Raw genomic sequence first — 9,672 nt, forward strand, 5'->3', positions numbered from 1 at the left:
TATCTGACAAGCTGGGATGACGACGGGTTGTTTTTGTTCATGCCTTCTGTTTTTTTGAAAGTAAAATAAAATCTTGTGATCATCATTTGCTCACAGAAATTTCCCAAAAATGGTCAGATGCTTCAGCTCAATGTGTCGCTTCAAATTTCAAACTTTTTTTTTTTCCAGAACTAGCTGGAACAGTTGCATAAATGTAATATTCCTCCACTGGAATCTGTTCTTTTTTTCCGCATAAAAGTCCATCAAATATCCATGTGAACTGGCTCCAGTGGTACCTGTAGCTGTGCTGTCAGAAGTGCCATTAGTACTAACCATGCCAGGTGCCCTAAATCCTCAGGTGATGTAAAATGAGCATTGTTAACTGTTGAGAGAGTGAACAATGCTCATGTTCGAGTTCATAAGTTGCAAACTGATGTGTTCAATTCACTGTTCACCAAAAATATCAGCATGCTCAACGAATGCTCTCCTTAAATGTGTTCATTCACAACACTGACCTTGAAAGTAGGTGAAGTTGTGCAAGAAATCACAACTGTGTGTGGGCCGTAAAACCAAACAGTGTTCAGAAAGACGCTAAAACACTTGGATAGGGGTGGATAATTCTCAGTGGTTTCATCACTGCCAGTGACACCTTTTATTTTACACAGTTACTTCATACATTAATATAAAAATATTGATCAGAGCAGCTTTAAATATTTTTATGCTTAACAAATGTGTGTCTCAGGCTGTGCCAGGGCTGTTTTTGAATTCAGCCTGTGTAAAGCTCTCTTAGTATCACATGAAAAGAGCCACGCTACAAAACAAAAAAAGGTGAAATAATTGTAAAAACACAGACTAGTATTCTGACTGCACTGTACCAGCGGGACCTGTCTGCAGTACAGTTTCCCCGTGAGGGGTTATTACCAACATTTTGAGTGTGCTCACCTGCAGTTTTAAATCCAAATTAAGTTAATCTGACTAACATATTGGCTGGTTTGCCAACTGTGTTACTGTCTGACCTCTCCTGTTACTCCCCCATGTGAATAAAACATCATCATAACTGACAGGAATAATAGCCAAAACTATAACAAATGACCCAACTTGTAATAAAGCAGAATTTTCCTTCGAGTGAAATGCTTTTATAAATAAATCAAACACTCTCTGCTTCCTTTGGTGATCAGCGTCTCTCCCTCTCTCCCCGTCTCTCTCCACCATCTTTCCCCGAGGGTGGCTAAAAACTATCACTTTGCCGCTGTGTCCATTTATGGGAAAAAGACATCAGCAATCAGCACCTGTCGACGCAGAGGCCAAACATTTTCACCCACATTCTCCCATTTTTCAGTCACCATCTGAACTCTTTCCTTCTCTATGACTCTTCACCTTATTGTATTATCGCCTCGATCTCCTTTTAATGTCTCTATTCCCGTCTCCCTCTTTCTGTTAATTATGTCCCCCTCGCCTTATCCGTCTTGTCAGTGATTCTTCAGTGCCTTATTTCTACCTCCATTCTGTCCTTTCACTCAATTTTACAGGCTTGGCAGCAGAAAGGACAGTGATGCTATCCTTCAGGTAGCTGTCACACTGCTGCGCTAAAAGGGTTATACTGGTGTGTGGGAGTGTGGGGTTGTGTTTATGTAAATATGTCCGTTTCTGCGTGAGTTGTACTGTTGTAGTAGAGAGTTTATAAAGTGGGATCATCATCAGAGATGATTAAGGAAAGGAGATAGAGGAAAAAGGAACAGAGGAGGCTTGAAAGGCAGGGGGTTTTAGATACAGGAGTGAAAGGAATCAGCGGGAAAGAAAAGTTGTGATTGGAGGGGTTTGAGCTCTCTGGCAAGTCTTTCCTCTCTCAGACACCAACAGCAAGTTTGCCCATATGCTGGGAGCGATGTGCCCGCCAGCTCTGTCTGGGTGAGGGTTTTTTTTTTGTTTTGTTTTTAGGGAAGACGAGACTGCGAACAGCGATAAAGTTAGAAACCCAAACAAGTTAATGAGGAGCGGGAAATAATGAGCTGATTGCATGATTAGAGGCATAATTCTTCCACACACTGAAAAGCCCCCACAGCTATTTCCTATTTACATATCATTTCTAGATCTATGAGAGCAGCAATAATATGAAGTGGCTGCCATGTTTAGGCGTCACGGAGGTCGCTCTTTGCTCAGGTTGGGGTAAAGAAAACGGCCACGAAATCACCAACCATCCTTCACTTTGATTGTTGAAAAGGCGGACAGGAAACTAACCAGCCATGCTATCCGGAGGGGTAGAGTCAGGTAAAGGTAATTGCTCAGCAAGAGAATGAAACAGGAGATAGGATCAGGAGGAAAGCAAGAGAGGTGACAGCCTATAATTGGAAACAGAGAAAGGAGGAAGATGGTGGAAGAGGAGGGGGGGGGGGGGGGGGTTTAGATGGAGAGAAATAGGAGCGGCTGGGTGATACACCTCATGCAAACCTGCTGTCATAAGCCATATGCACTCTGTCACAACGTGACATAACACATGGCCACACATGTCATGTTACTGCACATGGCCTCCTGCAGTGGGTAAGCAGAGCTATACATGTCTCAGACCAGAGTGCACAAACAAGTCCCGGCTTCAGCAGCTACACAAGTTACGCCTCTCAGATTTTTGTTGTGCGCAATTTATGACCGCAAATAACTCATGCACAAAGTTAATGTCATGAGCAATGTTACAGCCACACAAACAAGTGTTGAGAGTGATTGTTTAATTTTTCCGGCGACGTGAGACATGGCAACATTCCACCAGTGGAGGTTTATTTACATGCATCACTCTGACAGCTTACGAAACCCATTACGAAATGCCTCCAGTGCTATACAATAATGTAATAACAGGATGTAGATGGTAAAGCATGACCACGCACAGTCAGAGAGACACACACATAATCTCTCCTCCTCATCCTCTCTCCTTTGCTGCAAGTATCTGAGGGCAAGTAGGGAGACTTGTCAGGGTGGGTAGTCGTCAACCCCGAAGATCTGCAAACACGCACTGTTGCGTTTCAAGTGTTTCCGAGCTCTATTGGTAAAAACACAGCCACCATTGAGGATAAACGCGTGTGTGTACGAGTGTGTGTAGTGTATGTGGACATACCCAGGACTGAAGCGTGGTCCCTGATGCCTCCTCATCTGTCCAGCTGTGTGCGTATGTGAATCTATTTTCCTCTCCTCTTGGCCCACAAGTTGCAGACCCTGCTCCACACGTGCCAGCCCTCCGCTCCTCAGTCTGTCTCACTCTCAGACCCTGGCATCAGCAGCTGTACCGAACCTGCCACTCATCCCCCTCTTTTCTCTCCTGCGCCCTCCCTCCCTCCCGCCGGCAGGCTCGTTTGTGTACACACCTCCTTTCACTCCTTGTTGGTTATTGTCCCAAAAATATGATCCGGGCGCTCACAGGAGGGGGGGGGCTGATGTGAGATTGTCCTCTCCTTCAGACAGAGCTCCTCAGTGGGTCAGGGCGCCCTCCATCTCCCCCGGCGTGGATGTGGGATTATGAGAGAAGAGAGGGAGGATGGGGAAGGAGCGTGCTGTTGCTGTAGCTGTTGCCTCTGCCTCCTTCAGTGTGAGCGCCTCTCTCTCGCTTAGCATGCTTTTCATCTCTCCCTCTCTCTCTCCCTGCTCTCTCCCTGCTCTCTCACTCTTTATCTCTCACTACCCCCCCTCCCTCCCGTTTCTCAGTCACTGTCTATCTGCTGCTGCTCCGGCTGTTTGGATTCACAATTCAGTGGGCTGCCGGGCGTACGGCTTAGGGAGTCTCTTTAAACTGCCGGGCAGGAAGAAAAACGAAGAGACTGAAAACACAGATTTTTGGAGGCGGAAAAACCAGAAGTGAGGAAGATCACAGCATTTTGAGCCTGAAGGAGAGAAAAATAAATTATAATTTAAAAACAACCTATTAAGTGCTTTACAAAAGACAAAACCAAGTTCAGGTTACGGTTGAATAAATATAGGCTAGATAACATGCAATTTAACACGATATTAAAACAAATGTAATAAAAGCACAAAGTGACATATCACCAGTTTGAGCTATTCATCATCATCATATATCATTTATAAGAGCCTGGTCTCACTCCGAAGTCGTTAAAATCCAGCGCTTGGGCAGTGATTTGCAGCATCAGAAACCAATGAAAAAAAGGCGTCCTCTAACGTCAGCATGATACACAGCCGGTTGCCGTTATAGTTTAACAAAGCCTGGCGGTGTCAGGGGGAAACGCGGTGGAACAAGGACCAAAATTAAGGCGCCGAAAATCCAAGTGCTGTGGATGGGTCCAACAAACATCGACTTTCACCTGAGAAAGCGGTGTTTGTGACCCATAAGATTCTGAAGTCAAACCCAATTCTTTTTTGCTAAACCCACCACGTGTTTGTTGCTGAAAGGGAAAAAAAGCCAATTCGCATTGTTGTGCTGATGTAGTGCATGTATTTTGAAAGAGACTGTATGCAAATGTTACATGTCATGTGAAAAGGGAAGTGTATCTTGAAAGAAGACAATGCATGTAACAGGCAGAACTTGACACATCAACAGAACGTCAACAACCAACGCACCCAGGGTACCTTTCACATCATATGTGGACGTGGACCATGACCAAATGTCAATATGTGACGATAAGAACAGGGTTTGGCTTTGCCATCTTACCAGAAGCGAACACTGCCCTCCCAGATGAAAGTTGGTGGTTGTTGACTTTCACCGCCTTAACTCTTGTTCTTGTTCGACCGTGACGCCAACGAGCGCTGTTTAACTATAACAGAAACCAGCGACGTATTATGCCGACTTGAAAGGACAGCTTTTTTCAGCAGTGTCTGACGCCAAAAGTCACTCCCCAAGGGCCGGATTTCAACAACTTCAGTCGTGGAACCAGCACAGAATAACATATATAACGAGACAAACTGGCAAGTCGACAAAGGTCGTTCTAAAGCAAGAGTGAATCTGGAGTTGTTTTCAACTTTCACTTTAGTTGTTGTGTACAAAAAATAATAATAAAAAAATTGACCTGATGATGGCACAAGATCCAAAGTCAGAGGATCATCCTGAGTTTTCACAATTTATCCTGGGCGAGACATGAATGTGTTTTTGAGACATTTCCCTCAAAACCACAAACAATAACCTCATGGTGGGACTAAATCAAAAGTCAGTTAATTATCGAAGTCATTAAGGTACACTGTCTGGGGACAATGAATGTCAGTTTCGTGAAAATTCACCTAATATAATGTGTTTCAGTTTGGACTATAGTGCTGGACTGAGAGACTGACATTGCCGTCCCTGGTGCTATGCTGCTATCATGGCTCTAGAATCCTAAAATAATCTTCTGTCCATTTGCATAGACAAATACTTTCTCTGCTGTACATTTACAGCACAACAGATTTACAGTAGAGTATATATTTTTTTCTAGAAATACCCTCAGAACATCAGTAAGCTTTGTTAAACTTTAAACCCTCCTCGGTTTAGAAAAAAAAATATTTAGTTTGAAGAAAAACCGAAGCTTAGCTCGTGACTTGAATATACTGATAATACACAAATCAATGCTAAAAGAGACAAAAGTCACCTCAGGATTTTAAGAGGTTAGCACGACAAGAACTGGGAGCCCATCCAACTACTGAATGTAAATGAATTGTAGTAAACGTCCCTCTACCTCACCATTACCCAGATCTCTCTGTTCATCTTCCAGCTCATCCTGCTGGCTCTAAAGCTGCTCCTCAAACTACGGATTGCACTTCAACATTTTCATATGCCACCATCACAGACACAGAGTAACAAAAGCATTTCAGAGACAGTCGCCCCTCTCCTTCTCTCTCAAACTGAGATCAAACTGTAAAACTAGGCGTCGCTGGTCAAATACAAACCAAGATTCAGTTACTGTACTGTATATTTCTAGCTTAAAATGTCTTCAGAAACATATTATAGTGAACTGTTTGGCTCTAATACGAACAACAAGCAGGCGCCATATCGTTTCCGGTTTCCTGTATTGTAAGAACAGAGGCTGAAAATACTGAGATGAAACAATAAAACTAAACAGTGTTGATTAAATATGAAGCAAAATTCGGTTACTGAGCTGCCTAAATGTTTATAGAAACATACTTTGCTTACCCTTTAACTGTAACTCAAAATCGTTCTTTAACAGCCAGCCGCCATTTTGTTTTCTGTGTAGAAAAGCCAAGCTCGCTAGTCTTCTTCTTCTTCTTCTTTCTGCTTGGCATCTTATGGCGGTTATGGTGCATTACCGCCACCAACTGGTATGGAGTGTGGATTGGCAATCTACCCTAAATGTACTAACTCTGATAACAAGGGGGGAAATCCTAATATAGATCAATTTAGACAAATAAATAAAATAAATCATGTTCTCTCGATCAGATTCATTCTCCTATGATACTGTAACAATGCTTGATTACATTCCTCACCTGACCTTCCCTGTAAAATATCTCTTAAATCAAAATTTAACTTAATTTCTTTATGGTTCAATATAAGTTCCCTTCTGACAACATCATATTTTGCATCATTTTTCTGTTTTACCTGAAGGAACTGGTATGTCAATATAGTTAATTCTCGTTGCCTCCTTTGCACACGTCAGCTATTTAATTTCCACTGATTCCTACATGAGCCAGTATCCATATAAATGTTATGCTTAGTCCCTTCATCTGGATTCTGCATAGTGTTTGCTGTATTTCCTTGCATATGTCACCTACTAGCAAGAGTGTTTATTGCTCCAGTGTGGCGCAAGGCACTGTGGTAGTTGTAGGTTTTCTACCACAGCCCCTTTTTCTCTGTTTTCTCTTGTCACGTTGCACAAATTTCAAAAGTCTTTGCATCTCTCTGCTGCACAGACAGCCCAGTTTTATGAAAAGACCATCTTGCCAGCAGTGAAATACTTCTTTGAGATCATAAACATCCACTCACATGTACAGAAATGCTTTGGTCTTGTGTCAAATTTTGCTGCAGCTCTTTGAGCCAAATGGCACCAAACTGTTCCTGATGTATTATTATAAGTATAACACACAAAAGAGGGATTTAGGCTCCAAAAATTACTCTTTGGGAATGTCATTCCTCCAGTGGGTTTGTTATGTTTAATCATCTCCCCTATTTAGCCTGAAGCGTGCAGAGGGAGGCAGCGAACGAGAGAGAGAGAAAATAGACATTTTTTATTGTTCTGTCCTGTTGCCTTGTCAGGGTAAATCAGATCACAGGGTGCTGAGGTTCACACACACATGCACACAAAGAAACACACGCTGAGAAACACACTCTTCTAGCCTGACTGACTGGCCCTGAGGTCAGATAACAGCTCATCGCGGGAAAGGAGAAGTCTGGCCTGCGACCCTGAGGCCAGGGGTCGGGCACGTCATGATGCCTGGTGGAGGCCAAGTCTACGGACACCTACCGCTCCAACCTCTGAGCCTATCTCACCCACCCTCCCACACATAAAGGCACTACATCACATGTTTTATCTCCGCTGCAACCATACATTAGGCTGTCAGGTCCCAAAAATGTATCTGCTCAGTAACATCTCAGGTTTTGAGATATCAATCGTTGAAATGCTCTCCCCTGCTGCAACACTGATCAATACCACCCAAATACTTCTTCTCCACTCCTGCAGCTTCTCCACTGTATGCTCAGTGTGCTCCAAACACTCATATCACTGCCAAAATATGTCTACGTGCACCAGTTTCATCATCTCATTCCTCACACACACAAATCGCGGGTGTTACTGGTGATATTAGAGACAGCTCTGATCTATTAGTGTCCCAGTAAACTGTGACAGTGAGCCTGCATGCACTACACCAGGACCCTGAAACTGAAGCAGCTAAATGGAATTCAGCCATCATAAATTTTATTATTTGCACCTGTGCTTTTCTTCCTGTGGTGTATAAAAATGTCCTTTTTTTTAAGTGCAGAAATGTCATTCCAGTAGTTTCATCTTCCAAACAAAACATCAGACTCGGTTACAGCATTACCTCCATGTTTTTTTTATATGATATTCTTAATTTACTTCTCTTCCGGTGAATTATCCATTTGCTGCTGATTATAGAAAGTGCAACATGAGGCTGGCCAATGATCAACATAGTGTTGGGAGGGTTACTTTTAAGCATATTCCACTCCAGATTACTGAATAGCCTACATGCCTTAAAGGGAAATTTCGGTTTATTTCAACCCGTCTCCTGTCATCCTAAATTTGTTTCAAGTCACCAGTGACATAGAAATAATAGTTAGCATGTTAGCCGTTAGCCTAGATACAGCCGTAGCCTCAGACCTGTTAAAACGTAATTGAATGGGCATCCTTTCAAGTGCAAAGTTAGTCCACTAAACAAACTTTTTCTCCACAAAGACCGCCTCATATCGTTAGGATAAATGTCAGAGAACATATAGAAAACGACATGTAAACGTGTTGCCTTACCTTACCGGTGTGGTGCTATGTTTGTTGTTTACCATTTAGCTAAGGCTGCAACCGGTCCCATTCCTTGCAACAGAGGCATTCCTCTTCTGTGGGCACTGGGGTACAGCATTCACAGGTAACGTTACACCACCAATTTCCAGAGCTAAATCCTTCCAGCAGCCATTCCTCCTCTGTCGTCCTCTACCTGTTGTGCCTCTCTCTCTCTCCTCCTCCGTTCTTCAATTTCACGAAGCTCTTCGTCAGTGTATTCTGGCTCAAATAAATGAGGGTGGCCATCAAACTCTGCGAAATCAAATTCCTCCTTCACAAAGTCAAAGTCTGGCAAAAAGTCAGCCATTATTCTATAAATCTTTTGTAAAATAAATGAATGAACCTTTCAGGCTACTGTCCGGTTCTGCCTTCCAGCTGCTGCAGCTTGTTCTCACGAGATTTCAGGCACAGTATGAGATCGCTGCGTGTTCTCGCGATATTTCGGCAGTGCTTTGGGAAGCAGAGGTAAACGGTAAACACACCGTAAGGTAAGACAACTCTGAAGACCACCTAAATGTGGAATGTTAGTATATAGGCTTTCCACATCGAGAGGCGATGGCCGCCCTCATTTATTTGAGCCAGAATACACTGACGAAGAGCGTTGTGAAATTGAAGAACGGAGGAGGAGGAGAGAGAGAGGTACAACAGGTAACGTTAGAGGACGACAGAGGAGGAATGGCTGCTGGAAGGATTTAGCTCTGGAGATCAGTGGTGTAACGTTACCTGTGAATGCTGTACCCCAATGCCCACAGAAGAGGAGTACCTCTGTTGAAAGGAATGGGACCGGTTGCAGCCTTAGCTAAATGGTAAACAACAAACATGGCACCACACCGGTAAGGTAAGACAACACGTTTACATGTCGTTTTCTATATGTTCTCTGACATTTATCCTAACGATATGAGGCGGTCTTTGTGGAGAAAAAGCTTGTTTAGTGGACTAACTTTGCACTTGAAAAGATGCCCGTTCAATTAAGTTTTTAACAGGTCTGACGCTACGGCTGTATCTAGGCTAACGGCTAACATGCTAACTATTATTTCTATGTCACTAGTGACTTGAAACAAATTTAGGACGATAGGAGACGGGTTGAAATAAACCGAAATTTCCCTTTAAAATGTAATTTGTAACGTATTCCATCAGTGTATGTTTCAGTGTTGGGTAAGTTAAGGGTTACTTTAAAAGTAATCAAAATACATTACTGCATTACTTTCTAAAAAAGTAACCAGTTACTTTACTGTGTCACTCCCTAAGTAAAGTAACTCAATTACTTTAA

At 42.9% G+C, this 9,672-nt stretch overlaps 1 protein-coding gene across 2 annotated transcripts in view; it reads right to left on the reverse strand.

The window, feature by feature from the left end:
- Positions 1-8,408, reverse strand: part of LOC125902380 (leucine-rich repeat and immunoglobulin-like domain-containing nogo receptor-interacting protein 3) — a 66,494-nt gene extending 58,086 nt beyond the window's left edge. The window contains exons 1-2 of one of the 2 annotated variants that reach the window (XM_049598688.1): positions 8,373-8,408; positions 3,083-3,842 (exon numbers count right to left, since the gene is read on the reverse strand). The gene's annotated coding sequence lies outside the window, so the exon portion shown is untranslated. Of the gene's footprint in view, positions 1-3,082; positions 3,843-6,073; positions 6,141-8,372 lie in introns of those variants that run through there. The other variant, XM_049598687.1, reaches the window with a different exon arrangement.
- Positions 8,409-9,672: the final 1,264 nt, after the last annotated feature.

Source organism: Epinephelus fuscoguttatus, linkage group LG15, assembly GCF_011397635.1.
Source record: "Epinephelus fuscoguttatus linkage group LG15, E.fuscoguttatus.final_Chr_v1".
Taxonomy (NCBI): Eukaryota; Metazoa; Chordata; class Actinopteri; order Perciformes; family Serranidae; genus Epinephelus; species Epinephelus fuscoguttatus.